We start from the raw sequence: 25714 nt of genomic DNA, 5'->3' as shown, positions 1-25714 counted from the left end.
GTTCCCGTTTGCGCTGTCTCTCCTCGATCAGCACCACTGCCTGTGCTGTCGGTTGGTCTCGTTGACCAACCCCCACTGCATGTGCTATCGATGTGTCACTTCCCTTCGTCTGTTTTCATGTGGTCCACACGACTCTTGGTCAAGAGTCATATTGTTCCATTTTCCAACGATTTTCATAAGCCATTAAATCATAACCTTAATTATTATATAATTAATTATATGATTAATTATTATATAAGGGTATAATTGATTAATTAATTAATTTTTTTTTTGGGTCTACTAAGAAAAAGAAGAACAAAATGGGAAGTAGCAATGATGATGCAAATTCAAGGAAATTTATGATTTCAGGATGAAATCAATAGAATGCGCTAGCGCCTTGACAATTTCGAAAAAAAACAAGAGGAATTTGGAAAAGGCCAAGAGAAGATAATTAGTAATCAATACCAAATGACAATTAATATAAAAAAATAGAGAACATGATGAGCCAATTTATGGGAGGAGTCAATCCACCTTTTAATTCATCAATCACACAAAAGTCACCACAAAGTCCCAAGACTCTAGAAGGCGAAGTTTTTCCAAGTCATGAATTTTCGTTGATGCACGAAGTCCCACGAATACCGCATATACAGTTCGAAGGAAGTCAGTACTATACAAAGTTTCCTGAAAGAGACTACCACAAAATTAAAAGAGAATTACCTAAGTACGATGGTAAGGACCATAGGGGCGCCATTGTGTGGGTAAATAAAATGGATGCCATTTTCGGAGCAAACCCACCAATAGGTGAACAAGAAAAGATCATGACCGCATCCAACAACCTAGAGGCTGAAGTTTATGATTGGTTCCTATGGTGGTCCAATAGATGTGAGGCTTGTTCGTTCAACTGGAAATTTTTTATGGATGCCTTGCTCAAAAGATTCCATGACGAAGAGGAAGACGATGTTTATGAAAAATTCGTTCACCTCAAACAAAAAGGATTTGTAAGTGAATACACCCATGAGTGGGAAGTATTAGCTATAAGACAACGAGGGTTCTCCAATGAAGAATTGCTAAAAATGTATAGGGTGCAGGCTTAAAGAGTATATCCGGGAAGAATTAAAACTATATAAACCCAAAACCATTGAGGAAGCTAGACATGCAACCATAATTATTGAGCGAAAATATAAGCTCCATAAAATGCCATATGATAGTAATGAAAGGTCAAACAACTACTCAAAAGGGAAGTCAAGTAAGTAGTCTCCAGAAAACACTGGTAAGTACATTCCACCACCAATGCGTGATGGAGGAAAACAACAGTGAAATTTCGAAAGAAAAAAAGATGGCAAATGTTGGACATGCGGAGATAAATACTCCTCAGGACACAGGTGCACTACGCAAAGACTTTACAACTGTGAAGTAGAACAAGAAGAGGGATCTTCAGAGAATAGCTCCGACGAAGAATCCAATGAAGGAAATGAGGCTCCTAATCTAGATCCAGAAGAAGAAAATATGCCAAAAATTTCTCGGGCAGCTATCACAGGGATAGCTCAACCACAAACATTAAAGCTTAAAGGACATATCAAGAAGCAAAACGTTATCGTGTTAATAGATTTACGAAGCACACACAATTTTATGGATGTCAATGTCGCAAAAAAGGCTGAACATTTTTGCCTATCTCGTAGCAGATTTAAAAGTTATGGTGGCAGATGGGAAAATAATAGATGGAGTAGGGAAGTGCCATAAAGTTAAAATGCAACTAAATGAATATGAAATGGAGTCCAGTTTTTATACAGTCCCCTTAGGAGGTGTAGATGCCGTCTTAGGAGTACAATGGTTGCAAACACTAGGGACATATTCTGCAAATCACCAAAAACAATTCATTAAGTTCAAAATGAATGGGAGGAAGTATAAGCTGTTCGGATTCCAAGCCCCACCTACCCAAATCATTTCTGCTCAGCAAATGAAGAAGCTTATTCGCAAGGGAGCTCTGGTATTCGTCGCACAATGCCAACAGTTAGAGTTATTATCGATGGAAGGAGTTCACCAACAATCTGAAGTTACAACCTTAATCCAGAAATATGACAAGGTATTTCAAGAATTACCAATGGAATTACCTCCTGAAAGGAAAATTGAACATATCATTGAAGTCAAACCAGATTCGACACTGGTAAATGTAAAACCATATCGCTACCCCCATCATCATAAAATAGAAATAGAAAGGTTGATACAAGACCTGTTAAAGTGTGGAGTCATTACGAAAAGCAAAAGTCCATATGCTGCACCAGTAGTGTTAGTCAGGAAGAAGGATGGGTCCTTCCAGTTATGTATAGATTATCAGGGATTAAACAAAATTACTATTAAACACAAATTCCCCATTCCATTTATTGATGAGTTGCTAGATGAACTCCATGGCGCAAAATATTTTTCAAAATTAGATTTGAGGTCAGGCTACTATCAAATTCGAGTAAGATTAGAAGACGTTGAGAAGACACTTGGCAACTCGGCTTGAGACACACCTTAGTCTTGTCCTTGACTTGACCTTCCAATGCGATTGCAATACTTCGGCTCCTTCTGCAACAGATAACGTCTATACTTCGCACGTGTGGAGAGATTCAACCCTAAAATAGACTTGAAAGAACCTCACTGATGGTCTTTCTTTCCTTTGCTTAATTCTAGGCTTCCTTCCTTGTGATCTTCGCAATTTTCTGTCTTCTATGCTTGATAAAAAATCTGGCTTCAAGTGGAGGTTGAGTTGTTGAAGGAAAGGTAACTATGTTCGGTCTTCATAAATGTACTTTTGATATTTGTATTTATTCAAGAAAAAGAAATATTATTTTATAATATATGTCAATGAGTTTCTTGCTCATTGAAATAGGTCCAACACTATTTAAAGTGCTATAGGTGAGTCAAATAGTCAAAAGAATAAGTTGAAGACATTAAGGGCATGTTATACCTTGTATATATATGTATTATGGTCAAGAGAATATCTCCAAGCAAAGTCACAAGTCTCCTCCAAGCAATGGCACCATCAAGAAGCTCATTCAAGCATACAACTCCATCTAAAGTCTACTCTACAAGTCAGCCTACAAGTAGCAACCAAGTCGGCCTAATGAACAATCAAGTCGACCTAAAGAGGAGGGACAAACCTCTATTTATAGAGGTTGTCCACTCCTCATACAACGTATAACTTGAGCTCTGAAATCTGCAAGTGAAAGAAGCGAAGAAGGAATGAAGGAAGTTAAGAAAAAGTTCTAAGCGTTCAATGAAGAAAGGAGGGACAACGAAGGTGCAGGACTGTTTTCTAAGGCAGAAAATAGTTACACGTGCGAAGGAAGAGAGGGTCTTTCTACTGTTACAACAACCCTCTACCACAGTCCTATAAACTTCATCGTTTGGGCCAAGTACATTCATCTAGAGTGCCTCTCACTCAAGTGAAGAAGTAAGGAAGAAGAACGAAGGAAATAGGGCTCTCCTATGTGCGAGGAAATAGGAGGCTGCCTCTGCTGTCATAACAACTCTCCCTTGACCATCAAGAAAAGGTTCTTTTGTTGGAGAGTGAGGGATCATCATAAGTGAAAGACACCTTTTCTAGAGCAAGTACAACAAGATTACTAAGAAGCTGAAAGAAGAACGAAGTGTCGGAGGAAGGAGGACGAAGTGCCGGAAGAAGTGCCAGAGTGCCAGAGTACATGGTGCAAAAAGGAGTGAAGACTTGACTTGTGCTTGGAGGATCTTTTTGTTAGGGGTATAGGGTTTGGCATTGATTAATAGAAGCTTAAAGAAGAGAAATTCATCAAAGGGTTTTCTTCTCAAGGGAAGAGAGGGTTTGACCCTGGCAGAGAGCCAACATGTTGTGTTCTTGTTTTTATGTTTTGGTAGTAGTTTGATGAAGTACACACATATGCACTAATAATAATAAGAAGAAGAATAAACTAACAAGAAAAGTAAAAAGACTCTAGAAATTGTTATCAAGTAACGAATAATCACACTACACTACTTTGCCCTAGATTATTTAACATGGTTTCAAAGCGTAGGTGACACATCAAGGATAGGGCAACTCAAGAGCACTCATCAAGGGGAAGCATCTACAAAGTTGAAGCATCAAGCCAAGAAGTCTCAAAGCACTTCAAGGACAAAAAGGGTCTACAATCCATCATTCATCAAGGAGGTCTGCAAAGCTAGAAGAAGAGCCTTATATAAAAGCACCTACAAAGAAGAGCAGATTGAAGTAGGACCTACATCAAGCTACATGCCTTCAAGCAAACATCAACACCAAGCAAGTCCACTTGGAGAAGGCAACTTGAAGAACACCAAGATCCAGTGAAGACAAGCCATCAAACCTTCAAGGAGGAAGCAAATCCATTACATCTCAAAAACTATCAAGTAAGTGCATGTCCCCTTCTGAATATACATCAATGTCTTTTTGCAAGGAAAACCATAAACTGGTAGGTACCAATAACTTTCTTGCATGGAAAAAGAGGATTGATCTACTACTCAAGGAAAATTAACTCCTAGAGCATGTCAAAGGGAATATCACTATCCCTGCTAAGGAACATACTCATGCCTTAGCCAAGTACAATGAGGATGAGACAAGAGCTCAAAGGATTCTGAAAAAATCAATCAAAGACTCTCTCATTCCTTATGTCTCCAAGTTTGAGACATCAAAAGAAATTTATGATATGTTAGTAGAGCTATTCTCAGTATCCATAATCGGAGAAGTAATATCTCTAAGGAATGAATTATACAAGATGAAGATAACAAAGGAAGGAATAGCTCCCTACTTCACGAAAACCTAAATGAGAGATCAACTTCAAGAGCTTGGGGAAGTCATGTTTGACAGAGAAATGACAATTGTAGTACTCAATGCTCTACCTAAGGAGTGGGGAAACTTCACATCTAGCATATATGCCAAGAAGGAAGCAACCACTCTCAGTGAAATGTGGTCTCTATGCAGAACAGAGGAAACCAGACTTAAGGTAAAAGAAGATGTGGGATCAAAGGAGTAGGCATTTGCTACCATGGCCAAAAGAAAGGGTAAATTTGGCAAGTTTGGTCCACGAAGGATGAACAACAAAGACATGTCCAAGATCCAATGTTTTGGTTGCCAAGAATATGGACACTACAAAAGGAATTGTCCTAAGCTTAAAAAGGACAACAACAAAAGGAAGAGGGAAGAAGCTTACATAACTCAAGAGATGAAAGAAGAAGGAAAGAAGCAAAAGAAGGAAGATCCTCCGGATCCCTACTATGACTAGGTCAAACTTTTTACTTCTAGACTTCTTTCAAAGTTTTGAGTAGAATAGGAGCATGTAGAAATAAATTAAAATTGCATGGCTAGAAACATCCTCTAGAATCTAGCAACATGATGTACATAGAGTTCTAGATACTCATGTAGATGTAGATGTAGCATTTATGATAAGAACAAAAATTCACAAGTAGAAATATCTAGGAGCATGGCGGATATAGCTCAAGATATTCATGTAGAAGAAGCATACCCAGTATAGGATCTTATACATGATGAAAGAAAAATTGATCATGATAAGAATCTTAGAAGACCTACATCATCAAAAGAAAGGAAACATTTGCAAGGCAAGGATCTTTAAGATCCTATGATGGAATCTTCAAAAGAAGGTTCATGGACCAAAGCAGATGTCTCATTGGGAATCCCATTCATGGGTTTCAAGAAAAGAATGATATGCAAGCAAGCTAAGATGAAGCAAGAAGGGCCACACCAACGGATGATCAAAGGAGAATCAAGATGAGGTATGTATGCATCAAATTTTAAGTCATGTTATCATTTGTATATTATTAAGTCATGGGTATAGTTCTATAACATGATCAAGCATGAAAGAATCTCTTTCACCAAGAACATGCTCGAAGGCATGTACCACAATGCAATGAAGGTCAACAAAAGAATATGCTCACATAAGGAGCATAAGATTGCTGACTAAGAAGCAAGAAGAAATGTTGACAAGTCTAGAAAGCAAGCAATGAAGGAATGCTCTCACAAGAAGCATTAGATGGTTGACCTATCTATCTGAGAAGAAGCTAATGAAGAAAGAGATCAAGCATGTGAAGAACACCATGATCACCAAGAATCACTATCTGACAAAATGCCTTGAAAGACATATCCCGAAAGAAGGTAAGACAACTCTGATAAAGGAAGAAAGGACCCTTGACACCTGTGAAGGCCTTAGAGATATAAAAGTTGCAGATAAATGATTCTACTCCACAAAGATGTCGTGACGAAGAAGCCATCCAACAAAAGAAAAAGCAATGTTGAAGCAATATCAGAATAAAGTCATGATGGGCTACTAGGTCAAAGCATGTAACCTAGCAAGTACATCGAAGCATCCATGAGAAGAATATTTCGAAGCATGGAAAAGATGACAAAGGAGTAGCCAAGATGACAAGAAAACCTGATAGTCACTTTCCACGAAGCAATGACATGATAAACCAAGAAGGAAAGTGATCAATGGATGGTGCCCTACCTGGAAGAAGTTCGAACAAAGACTTCATGACATCAAGAAAGGAAGGAGATCAAGCAGCTGAAGGACCCACAAAGAAGAAGCTGTTGATGAAGGAAAGAGTCCCCAGTTAAGAGGGAGCTCTGACAGGTCCCTGATCAAGAGGGAGTTTTGAATCACCCCTGATTACAAAGGAGTGACAATTGTGTTTTCCATTTCATGGGTCATGCACTGGACCAAGACTATCAGCCGTAAGTCTAGATGAAGGTCATGAATGGAAATGTGGTAACAAGATAGACACAAAATTCTTGTCTTCATTTGAGAAGAAAGAATGGGAGGATTAGGCATCTGGCATCTAGTACTCTTTGAGGATGTGTAGGGCATCCAAGATAAGAGTAGGCAAGAGGACCGATATTCTTTGAGGGCTGGGAACCCAAGATAAGAATAGTCTTAGAAGGTCATACTCGGAGAACACCCAGGTGGGTATGTACCTTGGGAGACATTGATGAAGGTGTCTATAAATCATTGGTCTTGCCAGCATTGTAGCTCTTGGCCTCATAAAGATATGGAGCTGTTAGTCAAGGCCTTGCACTATGACAATGCTGATGAATATGATGCTATAACAGATGAATTGCTAATCCCACTTCTCTTATGTGAATTCTTCAAGATTAATAATAGCCAAACACCTTGTAATATTGTATGAATACCTCCCTAGTTAAGAGGGAGCGTTGAAGGAAAGATAAATAGGTTCGGTCTTCATAAATGTACTTTTGATATTTGTATTTATTCAAGAAAAAAATATTATTTTATAATATATGTCAATGAGTTTCTTGCTCATTGAAATAGGTCCAGCACTATTTAAAGTGCTATAGGTGAGTCAAATTGTCAAAAGAATAAGTTGAAGACGTTAAGGGCATGCTATACCTTGTATGTATATGTATTATGGTCAAGAGAATATCTCTAACCAATGTCACAAGTCTCCTCCACGCAGTGGCACCATCAAGAAGCTCATTCAAGCATACAACTCCATCTGAAGTCTACTCTACAAGTCGGTCTAAAAGCAGTAACCAAGTCGGCCTAATGAACAGTCAAGTTGGCCTAAAGGGGAGGGACAAACCTCTATTTATAGAGGCTGTCCACTCCTCATACAACATATAACTTGAGCTCTGAAATCCGCAAGTGAAAGAAGTGAAGAAGGAACGAAGGAAGTTAAGAAAAAGGTCTAAGGGTGCAACGAAGAAAGGAGGGACAACGAAGGTGCAACACTGTTTTCTAGGGTAGAAAACAATCACACGTGCAAAGGAAGAGAGGGTTTTTCTACTGTTACAACAACCCTCTACCACAGTCCTATAAACTTCATTGTTTGGGCCAAGTACATTCATGTAGAGTGCCTCTTGTTAGCGCTTGAAATTTCACCTCAGGCTGAGAAAGGTAAACCTCAAGGCAACATCAAACCATTTAGCCTCGTAGCTAGCCCTACGGGGCAGGAGAAGGCTCTCTCCGGTCTATCTCGTGAAATCTTCAATAAAAGAGATGACCAATAAGGTAACACTGATATTAGGCTAGTAAGCTGATCAAAAAGGGGTTTTTTAATTAAATGGCGGGGTTTTTCCGAGCTGCATGGGCAAAATCACAGCTTGAACAGAGAAAAATAATGAACAACACGGATTATCAACTGAGGCAAGGTAGGCAAGAAATTTAACACCAAATCTAGATTTAAATGGAATGGCAAGACTGGTGAGGAGCTAAGGAGGGCAAACAATAACTTTGAATCCTCCTTAAACAGTAGAAAACATTAAATATTGAACAAACTTAAAAGCAGAGCATGGCAGGCATGAATTCTTACTTTAACACTTCATTTGTTCAATTAGAAATGATCATGAAGTGAAATGGAACATAACAGATCACATATGAAACACAAGAAAAACTTATGCTAAATTATCATACCACAAGAATCTCAGAAGTCAGAGTTGTGAAATTTCATTAAAAATCTCTGTCAAAAACTGTACATGGTAAGCTCTGTTCTCTATTCGCCAGCACTCAGAACTCTCCCCTCTACTTCTCCTCTTCTTCAAATGATTTGTTTTTTTTTTAATATATGAAATAAACTATGCAAGAAGAAAACAGATCGACCCAACAATAAGGGCGCTGTTTCAACTGAAATTACAAAAATTAGAAAGGAGCGTTACATCTATCCTAAAATAATACAGCGTTCCTCTAAATCTGCTGATGATTTGGCTAATTACGAGGCAAAACTGGTGCTCAGATCCCATAGAATTAGGGCTGAGGATAAAAATAGGCAAAATTCGTTCCTAAATCGCTGCTTATGACAGATGTCTCTGTGTATGTTTCGGGTCTTTACTTTTCACATTCGTTTTCTGTTTGAAATCTTTAACAATTTCACATTTGTGCATATTGTGCCAGTTGTATTCATTGAATGCTCTTTATCTGCCTGCGCTGTCTAAAACGCTTCCATCTGCATTGCCACGATGATTCGATGATGATTTAGTGTCAGAAACAAATATGCGTTGCCTATCTTCATCTGTAGAAACAGAACCTGGAAATGATAGCAGCATATATCACAAACAAGAGGCTCGTTCACAGGCTTAGAAGGGTTCTCTGCCAAAGCACGTGATGCGCCCCTTCAAAATGTTTTCTGTTTGGAAGGTTTCCTTAAGAGAATCGGGACGGTGAGCAAAACCATGGCCTTTACCAGCATAAACACAGACTCCCTCCTTCGCAGACCATATATGCAGACACCCGTCGCACAACCCATTTGAAAGCAATTGAATATATAGGTTCACCGTCTTCAATTTGAACAATTGTCTTCCTTGCTCGACATCCCATAATTTGATTGCTGAGTCAAATGATTTCATTATTTGTACACGGACCAGTGGGGCTCATAGATTTCCTTCGTGTGCTCTTTGAGATCATGTAGACACGTATGTTGCTTTCACACTCCATATCTTTGTTGTCAAGTGTCTGGATTCATTTGAAATTACAACGGATTTGCGTTCACTTACCATCATAATCTTGTCTTTAGCCTACTCATGGTCAGCTATGCTGACAGCTTTAGCACCAACCATTGCTGCTTTAAGAGCGGAAACATTCACCAAATTTGCAAGAACAACACTTGAAAATCCTGGAGTTCCTCTCCCAATAATCATCAAATCTACATCATCTGCCTTTAAGACCTTTGACATGTGACATTCTAGGATCTGCCTGCGACCTTCAACGTCAAGGTTGGGTACTACAACATGACAATCAAAGCGACCAGGTCTAACCAGGGCCTTATCCAACGACCCAGGGAAATTAGTAGCAGCAATAACTATTATTCCTTCATTTTGCTTAAAAGCATCCAGCCCCACCAGTAGTTGATTTAGAGTTATTTTCATATATTGCTGATCTTTAGGATTGCAGCTTCCACCAATTTTGTCAATAAATATGATACAAGGTGACCGCTTCTTTTCAGCTGCAAAATGATCCCGTACCCAACACCCATAAAGATTTCTTTAAATTCACTTCCACTGCAAGAAAAGAAAGGAACTCCAGCTTCACCGGCAATGGCCCTAGCCAACATAGTTTTCCCTGTTCCATGTTGCCCAACAAGCAAAACTCCTTTTGGCGAGTTGCCACCAAGCCTCGTAAATAGCTTTGGATATAGTAAATAATGAACAATTTCCTCTAATTTTGCCTTGGCCCTTCACATCGCTGAATTTAGTGTTTGACTCCATGCTTGGCTGCACCTCTTCATTTAGACCGAGATCTTTACTAATTCCCCGATCCTCAATAAGGGCTTCAACTCCGGAAATCAAAAGGAATGCAAGCGCAATTGTTCGAAATGCACACCATAGTTTTCAAGCGTGGTTGCACAAGAAACTCCATATTATTAGAAGCAGACTTGAGGGTATTATCCGTTATCAAAGTAAAACCATTCTTTAATAATGGCAGCAGAAAATCATATATATTTGCCAAGGCAGAAAGCAATTCTCGATTATCTTCATTGGAAACCCCTCGTGAGATGAAACATGAAGCAGCAGCAGGATATGCTTCCACAAAAGCATCCAGAGTAGCAACAACATCATTTATGAAGTCCATAACCTCCAGTAAACATGAAGTTGTCCCACCATTGAAGTCAAGTTTCTTCCTGAGAAAGGCAGGGCCTCGAATGCAGAACAACATCGATGGTGCATTGTCTCAACTATGTGTAGAAACTGAGGAACTACCTCCTTTAACTCATTAATTAAATCTGGCTGTGATTTTAGGGCATTAATAACCGATGATCGGGCTAGCTTTTGCATTATCATGCCCATATATAGCACAAACATCCATCAATTTTGGCATGTCCAACAACCTTTTCCCCAGCAAGAGATCAGTGTGCTCCTTTGAGCTAAAGCTTTCACTTGCACAAGCTGCAAGATCTTGATTTGATGACATGCGATACAGGATCATGAAGACACGTTGGCTTAGCTCCTGATCTCCAACGAACAGCAGGGCATTCCCAACGCTAACACAATCATTTAATTCAATAGCTGTGACAATGAAATTTGTTCGGGATTTCCAGTGAGACTTTCTCCAAATAGCTTTTCGCCTCTGATTGTTGATGATGTTGAATTGTGCTTGTGCAGGGATAGGAGCTTGAAGTTGCTGCTGACTTTTGAAGAGCTGGAGAATAAAGTACATAATCTGAAACAACACATTTAATGATTTCTTCTTCAAAACAAGGTTTTGAAGAAGAATCAATCTCTGACGTGAGACGGAGTCTAACATCGGCTCCACTTGGGATGGCAGCTGCCGCTCTGTGGAGGTGCCAAGAACCGCAGAACTTTGGGGGAGCAGACAGTGCCTCCACCCATTGGGCAATGGAGTCATCATTAACACAACTCTTGACTTATTTTCAAACTGAAACTGAACTCAAACAATCTTCAAGCAAACTAAAACAATATGCTGCCCTTATGGCTGCTTATTTATTTACAAAATCTACTCTACTCTGCTGTACAAACACTAGATCAGGTAATACTAAAATGCCAAATTAACCATTCAAGTAAACCTGAGAATGACGCCGCTTGAGAATGCTTCCACGAGGACACAGATGCAATTGCTGGCAACCCTTCATGCACATACTGAGCCTGGTCATGTACAAGACAGCCTGATCTATCAATCAGACTGAAAAACATGTCCATGTATGCCGCAATAAGATCACGGAAGCCGGACTCTGTTGGCTGCCCCAACTCTGTGATGCATACTTCCAGCTGCATACTGTCAATGTAAACGACTGTAGGCAATTCTATGATATCTTGTTTCGAATGAGGAAGGATTTCCAAGAACTTTTTAGGGTCTTGGAAATCATATGACTGAATTTGCTCATCGAGACACTGAATCTCCTTTTCGATTCTTTCAACAATTAACTCATAGCCACTAGTTTTAAACCAAGGGAACTTTGGAGATTTCAACAAACGAAGACAGATACTGAAAAATTCTTCATTAATTTCAATATCCACTAACCATTCTCTAAATTCGTTTAGAGCTTCACACAGGGCAGGGTTTGCCACATACCCCACCATTGCATGAATGAATCAGCGAGCGTTGGAATGTCTGGATCGAATTGGAGTCGCCAGGTGAATGGTTCAGCCTGCAAATGTGTCTGATTGCTGTCCACCATCAGCATCAGATCTGCAATTTGATTTCATGTACTGGGACAAGACAATCAACAAGTCGAATGTTCTCCCCAGTATGGTCGCCAGTATGCTAGCGCTTGAAATTTCACCTCAGGCTGAGAAAGGTAAACCTCAAGGCAACATCAAACCATTTAGCCTCGTAGCTAGCCCTACGGGGCAGGAGAAGGCTCTCTCCGGTCTATCTCGTGAAATCTTCAATAAAAGAGATGACCAATAAGGTAACACTGATATTAGGCTAGTAAACTGATCAAAAAGGGGTTTTTTAATTAAATGGCGGGGTTTTTCCGAGCTGCATTTGCAAAATCACAGCTTGAACAGAGAAAAATAATGAACAACACGGATTATCGACTGAGGCAAGGTAGGCAAGAAATTTAACACCAAATCTAGATTTAAATGGAATGGCAAGACTGGTGAGGAGCTAAGGAGGGCAAACAATAACTTTGAATCCTCCTTAAACAGTAGAAAACATTAAATATTGAACAAACTTAAAAGCATAGCATGGCAGGCATGAATTCTTACTTTAACACTTCATTTGTTCAATTAGAAATGATCATGAAGTGAAATGGAACATAACAGATCACATATGAAACACAAGAAAAACTTATGCTAAATTATCATACCACAGGAATCTCAGATGTCAGAGCTGTGAAATTTCATTAAAAATCTCTGTCAAAAACTGTACATGGTAAGCTCTGTTCTCTATTCTCCAGCACTCAGAACTCTCCCCTCTACTTCTCCTCTTCTTCAAATGATTTGTTTTTTTTTTAATATATGAAATAAACTATGCAAGAAGAAAACAGATCAACCCAACAATAAGGGCGATGTTTCAACTGAAATTACAAAAATTAGAAAGGAGCGTTACATCTATCCTAAAATAATACAGCATTCCTCTAAATCTGCTGATGATTTGGCTAATTACGAGGCAAAACTGGTGCTCAGATCCCATAGAATTAGGGCTGAGGATAAAAATAGGCAAAATTCGTTCCTAAATCGCTGCTTATGACAGATGTCTCTGTGTATGTTTCGGGTCTTTACTTTTCACATTCGTTTTCTGTTTGAAATCTTTAACAATTTCACATTTGTGCATATTGTGCCAGTTGTATTCATTGAATGCTCTTTATCTGCCTGCGCTGTCTAAAACGCTTCCATCTGCATTGCCACGATGATTCGATGATGATTTAATGTCAGAAACAAATATGTGTTGCCTATCTTCATCTGTAGAAACAGAACCTGGAAATGATAGCAGCATATATCACAAACAAGAGGCTCGTTCACAGGTTTAAAAGGGTTCTCTGCCAAAGCACGTGATGCGCCCCTTCAAAATGTTTTCTGTTTGGAAGGTTTCCTTAAGAGAATCGGGACGGTGAGCAAAACCATGGCCTTTACCAGCATAAACACAGACTCCCTCCTTCGCAGACCATATATGCAGACACCCGTCGCACAACCCATTTGAAAGCAATTGAATATATAGGTTCACCGTCTTCAATTTGAACAATTGTCTTCCTTGCTCGACATCCCATAATTTGATTGCTGAGTCAAATGATTTCATTATTTGTACACGGACCAGTGGGGCTCATAGATTTCCTTCGTGTGCTCTTTGAGATCATGTAGACACGTATGTTGCTTTCACACTCCATATCTTTGTTGTCAAGTGTCTGGATTCATCTGAAATTACAGCGGATTTGCGTTCACTTACCATCATAATCTTGTCTTTAGCATACTCATGGTCAGCTATGCTGACAGCTTTAGCACCAACCATTGCTGCTTTAAGAGCGGAAACATTCACCAAATTTGCAAGAACAACACTTGAAAATCCTGGAGTTCCTCTCCCAATAATCATCAAATCTACATCATCTGCCTTTAAGACCTTTGACATGTGACATTCTAGGATCTGCCTGCGACCTTCAACGTCAAGGTTGGGTACTACAACATGACAATCAAAGCGACCAGGTCTAACCAGGGCCTTATCCAACGACCCAGGGAAATTAGTAGCAGCAATAACTATTATTCCTTCATTTTGCTTAAAAGCATCCAGCCCCACCAGTAGTTGATTTAGAGTTATTTTCATATATTGCTGATCTTTAGGATTGCAGCTTCCACCAATTTTGTCAATAAATATGATACAAGGTGACTGCTTCTTTTCAGCTGCAAAATGATCCCGTACCCAACACCCACAAAGATTTCTTTAAATTCACTTCCACTGCAAGAAAAGAAAGGAACTCCAGCTTCACCGGCAATGGCCCTAGCCAACATAGTTTTCCCTGTTCCATGTTGCCCAACAAGCAAAACTCCTTTTGGCGAGTTGCCACCAAGCCTCGTAAATAGCTTTGGATATAGTAAATAATGAACAATTTCCTCTAATTCTGCCTTGGCCCTTCACATCGTTGAATTTAGTGTTTGACTCCATGCTTGGCTGCACCTCTTCATTTAGACCGAGATCTTTACTAATTCCCCGATCCTCAATAAGGGCTTCAACTCCGGAAATCAAAAGGAATGCAAGCGCAATTGTTCGAAATGCACACCATAGTTTTCAAGCGTGGTTGCACAAGAAACTCCATATTATTAGAAGCAGACTTGAGGGTATTATCCGTTATCAAAGTAAAACCATTCTTTAATAATGGCAGCAGAAAATCATATATATTTGCCAAGGCAGAAAGCAATTCTCAATTATCTTCATTGGAAACCCCTCGTGAGATGAAACATGAAGCAGCAGCAGGATATGCTTCCACAAAAGCATCCAGAGTAGCAACAACATCATTTATGAAGTCCATAACCTCCAGTAAACATGAAGTTGTCCCACCATTGAAGTCAAGTTTCTTCCTGAGAAAGGCAGGGCCTCGAATGCAGAACAACATCGATGGTGCATTGTCTCAACTATGTGTAGAAACTGAGGAACTACCTCCTTTAACTCATTAATTAAATCTGGCTATGATTTTAGGGCATTAATAACCGATGATCGGGCTAGCTTTTGCATTATCATGCCCATATATAGCACAAACATCCATCAATTTTGGCATGTCCAACAACCTTTTCCCCAGCAAGAGATCAGTGTGCTCCTTTGAGCTAAAGCTTTCACTTGCACAAGCTGCAAGATCTTGATTTGATGACATGCGATACAGGACCATGAAGACACGTTGGCTTAGCTCCTGATCTCCAACGAACAACAGGGCATTCCCAGTGCTAACACAATCATTTAATTCAATAGCTGTGACAATGAAATTTGTTCGGGATTTCCAGTGAGACTTTCTCCAAATAGATTTTTGCCTCTGATTGTTGATGATGTTGAATTGTGCTTGTGCAGGGATAGGAGCTTGAAGTTGCTGCTGACTTTTGAAGAGTTGGAGAATAAAGTACATAATCTGAAACAACACATTTAATGATTTCTTCTTCAAAACAGGGTTTTGAAGAAGAATCAATCTCTGACATGAGACGGAGTCTAACACCTCTCACTCAAGTGAAGAAGTAAGGAAGAAGAACAAAGGAAATAGGGCTGTCCTAAAAGCCATTATAGTCACACGTGCGAGGAAATAGGAGGCTGCCTCTGCTGTCATAACAACCCTCCCTTGACAATCAAGAAAAGGTTCTTTTGTTGGAGAGTGAGGGATCATCATAAGTGAAAGACACCTTCTCTAGAGCAAGTACAACAAGGTTACTAAGAAGTTGAAAGAAGAACGAAGTGTCAGAGGAAGGAGGATGAAGTGTCGGGAAACAAAGTGCCGGAAGAAGTGCTGGAGTACATGGTGCAGAAAGGAGTGAAGACTTGACTTGTGCTTGGAGGATCTCTTTGTCAGGGGTCTAGGGTTTGGAATTGATCAATAGAAGCTTCAATAAGAGAAATTCATTAAAGGGTTTTCCTCTCAAGAGAAGAGAGGTTTTGGCCCTGGCAGAAAGCCAACATCTTGTGTTCTTGTTTTTATGTTTTGGTAGCAATTTTATGAAGTACACACATATGCCCTAATAATAATAAGAGGAAGAATAAGCTAACAAAAAAAGTAAAAAGACTCCACAAATTGTTATCAAGTAACAAAGAATCACACTGCACTACTTTGCCCTAGATTCTTCAACACGAGTTGCCCTATATATAGTGATTAGCCCATCAAATAAGTCATCTTAACAATGATCTAGGCCGACATGTCTTTTGGTGGAGTTTCATTGCTTCGTTTAAGGCCGACTTGAAGAAGGTGCTTGAGTTTGGTCTTGGAGGGTCTTTAGACTCTTTTAATGACTCATACAAAAATGTAACATGCCCAAGAAGGGTCCGTCATACATGACATTAATTCAAATCGACTTTTATGACTTGATGACAAAACCTAAAGGTTCATAATGGGAACCTTAACTAAAATAAATTCCTTGATCATGAAACCTATGATTCAAGTACTACAAAAATAATTTTATTTTCTTCTTTACATCAATTACATAAAATCACGATTACACATGTCATTATGAAGACCGAACCTAGTTACACTTTTCAACACTCCCTCTTAACTTGGGAGGTATTCATAATCCATACGAGGTACTTGGTCATTCTCAATCTGAAGAATTCTCATAAGAAGGGTTGGATTGGTAACCCATCTGTTTAGCATCATATTAGCCAACATTAGCAAGGCCTTGACCAACGACTCTATCTCTCCACAAGATCTGAGCTCAATGCTGGCGAGACCAATGATGTATAGACACCCTCTGCCCTCATCATTGTCTCTCTCTGAACATACCCCACCCGGGTTCTTAGGGTGTGTTCCACTAGGACTATTCTTATCCTGGATTCCTAGTTTTCAAAGAATATCAGTCCTCTACGACTACTCTTATCTTGGATGCCCTAACTCATCCTCAAAGAGCATCAGATGCCAAATGTTTACCCAATCCTCCATTTTGTCTTCCTAAGTGAAGACAAGAATGATGTGTCTATCTCTCCCTCTTAATTAGGGAGGACATACCTATTCCAATGAAGGAATGTACTCATTCCTACGAAGGAATGTACGTGAGCTCCCTATTGGTTTAGGAATTTTGCTTCCAAGTTTCTACCAAGTAAGAAACTTGCTTCCAGGCTCCCTCTTAATTAGGGACCTACAACAGCTCCTCAGGTGGAGATGATGGGACAATCAACTGCTTGAAGAACTCCTTGTCACGATGTCATGAACTTCTTTTCGTTATTCATGAGTCTTCATGTTTGGGACTTCTTCATAGGGCACAAACCATCCATCACTTTCATCCGTGAGTTAGTCATGTCATCATTCCTTTCATTGGAAAGTGATCCATCAGTTCTTATCTAGCCTTCCTTCATGCCACGTTGCCTTCTTCATGTCATGTCTGCTTAAGGATCTTTCATCCTATGACATGGACATCATGGGTGGAAGATATCCATAGATCTTTTCTTGGCAGCCCTCACAAGACCATCCAGATATCATTCAAAGATAAAGGAATGGACATTAAATCACAATTACCTTTTTGATGGTCTTTCATCATGACATCTTCTAGTTTGCATCAACACCCTGCATACACATTGACACATCTCCCAAAGATATATACTGTCAAGGGTCTCTTTCTTTTTCAGACTTCATCAGAGTCTACATATCTTTCATGGAGATATCCTAGTTAGATCTCTTGGTCTTTGGATGTTGATTTCCTTTTCCATGGTTGCATATCCCATGATCTCTTCCTTCCTTTCTTCACACATTTCATTCCCAGAAACTTCCAATTAGAATTCCTCCAATTGCTGTCGACCACCTCATATTACATATGACGACATATTATGTTGATTTCATCTAGACAATGTGAGACTCATGCCTTCTTGCATCCTTTTAGAGGAGGAGATCCTTTTCTTTTGATCATGCTCTCAAAATAGAACATTGATCCATGTTACCTGCAACCATATGACATGATTTTATAATATCGAATACAAGCATACATATCTCATTTTTCTTTATGTCACACCTACTTCCTTGATTGAAAGTGCTTCAATCCCTTAATCTGCTTCACCTCTTATGTCATCATACCATTATCCCATGAATTCCACAAGTTTGGAATTCTTGATGAAACCCTTGCTTTCTTTTGATTAGTAAATCTTCTGACGAAGATTTCAATAGATGACCTTTTTTTCTTTTCCATAAGTACCACCTATGTTACTAATCAGGTTTCCAAGAGCTACATCCTTCCATGGGTGACTGCCATAGACTTTAATTTCAACCATCTTTCATGCTTCTCTACGATGATTTCATGAGCTCTTGCTTTCAATGCTTCTATGATGCCATGATGCATCCCATCATTTTTCTTAGTGAATCATGATAGCCATATCTTACAACAGAAGACTTAAGAACAAGAACTTGAAAAGAACTTAGGTGAGGAAGACTATCTCAGTCATAGTAGAGATATCTAACTTCCTCTTTCTTGGACTTCTTCTTTTCAGCTTCCTCTACTTCCTCGGTAATATGGGCTTCTCTTCCTCTTTTGTTATTGCCCTTCTTGATCTTAGAACAATCTCTTTTGTAATGCCCATATTCTTGACATCCATAGCATTGAATCTTAGCCATGCCCCTTTTCTTTTTCCGAGAACCAGACTTTCCAAATTTTCCCTTTCTTCTTGTCATTGTAGCATAAGCTTGATTTTTCTCACCTGATCCTACATTAGATTTGGCCTTTAGTCTAGATTCTTCAATCTTGCACAATGACCATGTATGGTTATGAACCCCCAAGATGGAAAGATTTCGCATTAAACAATGCTAAGGTACAAGCAGTAAAAAACCATATGGAAGAAAGTCAAAAGATTATCTAGATACTAAGGGAAAACCTAGCAACTGCCAAGAATTGAATGAAGCAACAAGTTGACCAACATCGTTCGGAAAGGAAGTTTGAAGAAGGGGATTGGGTCGTTGTAAGATTACAACCTTACAAACAATTATCCTTGAAACAACAAGGAAAAAACAAGTTAGCTTCCAAATTCTATGGGCCATTCCAGATAATCAAGAAAATCAATGATGTAGCTTATGAATTGAAACTACTAGACAATTGTCGACTTCACAATGTATTCCATGTTTTGTGTCTCAAAAAGGTACTAGGTCAAAACCAATCAACTCAAACCGAGATTCTTGAAGTCGATGAAGAAGGAAGGATTGTCTTAGAACTTGAAGGTATCCTTGCATCCAGAGAGAAGGTAGTACATTCCAAAACTATTAGAGAATACCTGATCAAGTGGAAAAAACTTCTAGAAGAAGATTCTTCATGGGAAACTGAGAAGCTCCAACAACAATATTCCTCGCTACCCTTGCTTTGAGGACAAAGCAATTTTTAAGGGTGGGGCAATGTTATGAATAAATATTCATAACTAAATATTATTAAAATAAATATATTTAAATCATAAATATTAACAATTAATAATTTAATTAATTAAATTCCCATTAATTATGAAAGGGCAATAATGTCCAAAAACATGACTTTTGAAAAACACTGTGTGGCCTGTCAATGCCTATTAAGGTGAGCTGCACAAGGCATTGTAAATCATTCATTCATTCATTCAACAATATATATATATATAAAATTTCAATGTGAAATTTCAGTTAAATTCAACATACAGTTCTAGGTTTTACTAATAGAGGTATTGTTAATCAGGCCACTCCCTGCTTCCCGTTGGCTTCCATTTCACAACTTACTTTGAGAATTGTTTCTCGAAACAATTAGGGGAAAAGTTCTACTTAGATCAAGCATATAATTAAAATTAACCAAGATCACTCCATCTCACATAGGTTCTAGGACTTGCACATCATATAGGGCAGTTAATCATTAAAGCAGCGAGTGTCCATCCGGTCACTTGGTTTCAATTTACCATAAGTAAGAATTATGACTCCATTAAGGCACTGGTCTCATCTTAAAATCTAATTTACTCATTAATTTTGCTAAATTTAACCAAGTAGCTAGGTCACTCATCCGTGTCTCCCAAGCAAGTTGGTTCCCAGCTTGTTTTCCTCCATCTCATTTCCATAGGGACTACCCCCCCATAGCCTGTTGTTGGGAGACAACTAGAATGGAGTGGGCGGGGATCAGAGTGATAGGCCTTGCCCTGAGCGGTTGTCGCAATGCTTGTACAATCCAGGCGACAACAAGACCCTTCTAAATTTCTTGGTACAATGTCCTAAAGGTACCATGTTTATTAAATCAATGGATGCATCAACACATAACAGATGCAACATTTATATGTGAGTTGTTAGATGGGTTCGTCTGGGAGATTGGTGTGCAAAATGTGGTGCAAGTCATAACATATAATGTAGCTAATTATGTTTCTGCCTGCAGGATGCTTATGGAGAGGCACCACACATTATTCTGGACTCCATGTGTAACACATTGTATCGATTTGTTGCTTGAGGATATGGGGAAACTCTCCTTCATCAAGGAGGTGATTGATATGGCTAGGAGTATCCCCAAGTTTATATATAACCATGCTTTTGTTCTTAGCCTCATGAGGAGATACACTAGAAACAGGGAGTTGCGGTGTCCTGCAATCACACGTTTTGCCATGTAGCAACACTCTTCCTCAATCCCACATTTTCATACAAATGCTGCTTTGATTTTGATGGTGAGGTGATGGAAGGGCTACATTCCTGTATTCATAGGATGGTACCTGATCTCGAACTTTGTAGCAAAATTAATCACGAGATACATTTTTATCAGGATTGCATTGGCCTATTTGGCTTTGATGATGCTATTCAAGAAATGACCCTCTTCATGGCACGTAAGTGACAAGTCATGACTCATTAGAATTTATTGGTTTATAATTGTAGATTTTTTCAATTCAAGAATCAATTATGTTTTATTTGAAAGTTTAATTATGCTTTAAATTTTTAACTTTTTTTTTTTCTTTATTTTGTTGTAGATATTTGGTGGGGAAGCTAGGGTGCAAGGGCACTAAATTTGCAAAAATTGGCCATATGAATCCCGAGTCAAACAGGTAGCTCTTCAGGGTGTGAGCGCAATTGGAGTGTATTTGAGAAACTACAGTCAAAGAAGCACAACGGATATAACTTTGAGCTTCAACTTTCAACTGAGCAATTACATTTATTGTAATTTTAATTTATGACCTCTCAAGTGTCAAGACTCATTAGTTTTTTTGACGCTCTTATAGGTTGGAGTTCTCACGCCTCAATGATTTAGTGTATGTGCATTACAATCTCCGACTTCGAGTGAAGCAAATGTAGAAACCAGTGGATCCAGATGCCATTTCCTTAGACAATATCGCTGTATTGTTTCAGTGGAGGGTGGAGTCTGAGTTGCCCATCATGGAGGAGTCACCTACATTGTTAGAGGAGGAACCATTAGTACAAGAGCAACAAGAGGAGGAGGACTCGGGGGAGGAGCAGGAGGAGGAGGGGGAGGAGTAGAAGGAGGCTGTGGGAGCATCAACAACATCTGCTATAGATATAGGAGAGCACAACTCCATACCCAAAAGTCATTATTTGACATTAGGTGCAGGGTCAGAGCCTTCTACTGCTAGGGGCAAGCCTGGAAAACAACCCATTATGTTTTCCCGTAAACGGGGGAGAGGGCACTGATCTCAGATAGCTAGCTGCTAGTTTTATTTGTTTTGCTACATATAACTCATGATGATGAGATACTTTTATAGATGTGATATTATTTTGTATTCGTTCTCCACATTTGAGTCGTTGGTTGAACAATTATCACGGATCAACAGGATTTGGTATTGCCTTTAATGTATCATTATTATTTTACATCCGATACATCATATATATATCGGTGCTTTCTTCATATTTATGTGCCAATGTGTTTCTTTCATGTTGTTATTGCTTTATATGTTTACAAATTTGAAAAAAATGAATTAATTATGCATTTTTGATGTTTGCCGATATTTTCGCCAATATTGCCAAAAAGATGTTTTTAGGACCCTCGCTGATATTTTGCCGATACCGATATTTTCAACACTACTTTTCTCCATTACATTCCTTAATAGAATCTGGTTTTTTGATTTTCAATGTAATACCCTCTTTTGATTTTGTAGCTTGTGCTTTCTCTACAATATTGTGTTTTCTTTCATTTTGTTTTCAATACATTCTGGATCATGATCAGTGAATTTTTTTGCATTTAACTTGTCAAATGGGGGTATGATTGGTTTGATAGGTAGAGGTTTGCCTAATACAAGTGAACATTTTATTGTGAATATCATAGTGCTCAACTGTTATATTTAGATGATAAAAAGCAATTTTTAATAAATGAAAATTACACGACTTCTAAAGAGGTTATAGGCCCTTTTGTTGAACCATAATTCAGTTTTACAAGGGGGTTTGGTCATGATTTCTTCTTCCTAGACAATGATGTTTGTTTTCTCCAGTGGTCAAATTGTGGAGAAAGATGCATTTTTCATCTCTTCCAGGGTTCCATCTATATTGGATAAGGACTATTTAGATATTTTGTAAAGTCATTATATATATATCTATATATATATATATATATATATATATCCCGTTTGCATGGGATCTGCAATCTGTAATGTCCCAAGGGGATTTTGCCCTTAGGGTTTTATTTTTTAACTAGGGTTTCCAATAAATCAGAAAAGATTATACAACAGCAGTGCATATTCAAATAACAGCCATTTGATCCTTCAACAATTCACAGTAAATTAGGGTTGACTACCCAATGAACATTCCACCAATAATCCTCAGTCTTTCTTGCGATTTCAGACAGATACAGAGATTCACAATCTTATAATTAAGCAGTAGGTTTACACCAGTTTTCAACAGCTCATATTAGTTCAAATCCAACAGTTTGCTTCTAGGTCTATTTCACCGATAAGCCTGGTTGTGTAATGACAACCCTTAATACAACAGCCAAAATCCTAAGCACCAATTTATCCTAATAGTTAACTCAAAACTGATTTAAGGCTGCTTAACCAGGGTTTCTACTTGATCCGCTTGCTAACTTGTTGATGCCTTCCACTGCAGTTCCAACTGCTAGTGCTCCAGATCCTGGTGCTGATATTCAACTGAATCCTTTGCTGTTTACTCTACACCCTGATTCGTTTAATGCTGCTGTCTGCTGTTTGGATAGATTACTACCAAATTCTCTGTGCCTGCTGCGGTATGTCCTGCTGCCATAAACCTCAGACTGATGCCCAGAATTGCCTTCACTACCTCAGCTCCAGATTGAACCTTTGGCCCTGCAGCTGTACAGTGCCTTCACTGTCCTCAAATGAACCTCAGACTGTTCACAAAACGAGCCTCAGAAAATGCCCTAGGGCGTGCTCAATCTTGAGTGGCCTTGGGAGAGAGACCTGGCTGCAGATATGTCCTGGACTTACTGTCTGAGGTATGATGTCCCTCGCTGCTCTGAACAGAATGCTCTGGATGCCCACTGTTCAGTGTGATGCTTTAATCCTTATTGCCAAAATCCAGAGATGTATTTCAGGAAACTGTGCCAGACAAATGATGAGAAGGGCTGACTGACTAGGGTGGAATCTTTCACCACAGAAATCAGTTGGAGAGAAGGGGATTAGCTAGGGTAGGATTAACTCCACCGAAACTAATCAAAAATAAAAAGGGGTCTTAAAACCTTCCGAGCCTCAGTCTAAAAAAAACAGAGATAATTCAATCCAATTCAATGATGAGAAAATGATTCTATATTTATAGATTTCCTTGTGGGGGTTCTTATCCTTAAATTAATGCGAGGGGTTACAAATGCAACCCCCAATTTGGGTTTTTTGTCCAGCCACCCCAAACTTTATCTAATGTTGCCCCAAAAGATTAGATAGTTGGTTTCCCCCTTTATCCATGACTATAGCCTACAGGGCTGCATAGGCTATTTCATCCTCTCTTGGGTTGTTAATCAATACAGGACATTACAGTCCCTCCTCCCTGACATTCCAAGCAATTGCAAGCTTGGGTGCTGCAAAGTTTGTCCTTCCATCTTCAAAAATGAGAAGTTCTCTTCAATCCTTACAGCATCCTTCTTTAATTCTTGCAGCCCAATAACCAACATGCTGGTTGGAGATGTCACCATGCAATAGTCACTGTTTCCATTTGCTGGTTCATATCTCAGTTCTGGGTCAAGAGTACAAATATGTGCTACTGCTGAAGCTAATTCTGCTTTCAGCTCTGCATTTTCAGCATTCATAATATTTTTGTCATCAGCACATTCTTCATCAATCACCTGGGGTTTACATTCCTCTTCTTTGTATTGTCCATGGAGCTTTGGATCAGCTAGTTGATAATATTTTCCTTCTAAAAGACTAAAACTAACAGTAGTACCCAGTCAATAATTGTGTACTCCATCTTATCTATTGGTTCAAGCAATAGTATTCCAAAACTGTAAACATCACAACTCTCAGAAGCTCTTCCCCACAGAGCATTTTCAGGTGCAAAACAATCTAATGTTCCCTGCATTCGTGAAGTAACATGTACTGCCCCTTCAGGAAGGAGTTTTTCAAATTGAAAATCAGCAACTGGAGCTTTAATGTCTGTGTCTAACACTAAAATACTTGCCTTAATATCTCCATGAAGTATATGAGGTGTTTTATGATAGTGAAGATAAGCAAGACCCTCTGCAGAACCACTTGCAATGCTCACTCGCCTTTGTCAGTCAAGAAGGCATTCTGCAGCATGTTGACCATGGAGATATGAAAGTATGTAATCACAGACTATAAGGCGTTTCTGATCTTCAGAACTATATCCATCAAGCACATTAAGTTTTTATGCCTATCTTGACCAATAATCTCTACCTCTGTTGCAAACTCCATTTCAGTTTTGGAATTCCATACCTTAAATCTCATGACAGCAATTTGTGAACCAGCCCAAAGTTGACCCAGTAGACACTATCAAAACCACCTTTACCAAGTTTATCATCATAATTGAAATTGTTTGTAGCTACATGCAACTCTTTCAAGGAGAAAACTCTCCAAGTGCTGCCTTTCCTTTCAACTTCTTCCCCTCTCTCATGCTTTTCAAGATGTTTCTCACAGCCATTATGTTTCTTGCTTCCTCCTTTTATAGGTCTGCCATGAACTTCATTAAAATCTGCTTAGGCAATTTGATGTTCTGTGTGGTCCTTGTCATCCACCTCTACGTTGCTTCCACCAAACGCTGTCACATATTTACCGTTGTGCAATCCTTGAATTGGGGGTAAGACCCCAATGTGACTTCAGCTGGTCCGTCCTGTGTGGTCCCAAGGAACCCTTCCCTGAGTGTAGATTCGGGGAGAAAATATATCTGATCTTCATAGAAAATGATCTCATCTTCTATCCTGTACCAGTGTTGCCGAAACACCCCCCGGATCAAAAGCCGGATTCATGGCCCATATGGATCCGTTGGTGATCTGGCCCTGAAACCGTGGTTCGGAAATTTGGAACCGCGGATCAGGCCCAAAAAAATGTTTCCTGGTCTGTGGTAACCGTTCAGCCCGATCTGTGGTTCTATATGTCCGAGCTGCAACTCTAGGGCCGGATCACCTGTGGATCCACCACGGATTGGGGCCGACTCCGGGCGGATCTCGAGCAATTCCGAGGGTTGTCGACTGGTTCCGCGGGGCAGACCCACTAAAATCATTTAATTTAATTTTTTTGCTTAATTGTGGCTGGGGGTGGGTTGAGCTTGGGTTAGGGAA

The 25714-nt window shown here is 39.2% G+C and overlaps 1 protein-coding gene and 2 pseudogenes across 4 annotated transcripts in view; 1 reads left to right on the top strand and 2 right to left on the bottom strand.

The window, feature by feature from the left end:
• Positions 1-25714, top strand: part of LOC149140606 (uncharacterized) — a 142288-nt gene that overhangs the window by 102598 nt on the left and 13976 nt on the right. The gene's annotated exons all lie outside the window — the stretch shown is intronic.
• On the bottom strand, positions 9488-10625 carry LOC149140608 (ATP-dependent zinc metalloprotease FTSH 5, mitochondrial pseudogene; annotated as a pseudogene).
• On the bottom strand, positions 13725-14645 carry LOC149140607 (ATP-dependent zinc metalloprotease FTSH 5, mitochondrial pseudogene; annotated as a pseudogene).

Source organism: Pinus tabuliformis, chromosome X (assembly GCF_031772625.1).
Source record: "Pinus tabuliformis cultivar Carrire ecotype Pingquan chromosome X, CPIR1, whole genome shotgun sequence".
In the NCBI taxonomy this organism is placed as follows: domain Eukaryota; kingdom Viridiplantae; phylum Streptophyta; class Pinopsida; order Pinales; family Pinaceae; genus Pinus; species Pinus tabuliformis.
Note: the sequence above shows the minus strand (reverse complement) of the source record. Positions and strands in the feature narration are given on the sequence as shown.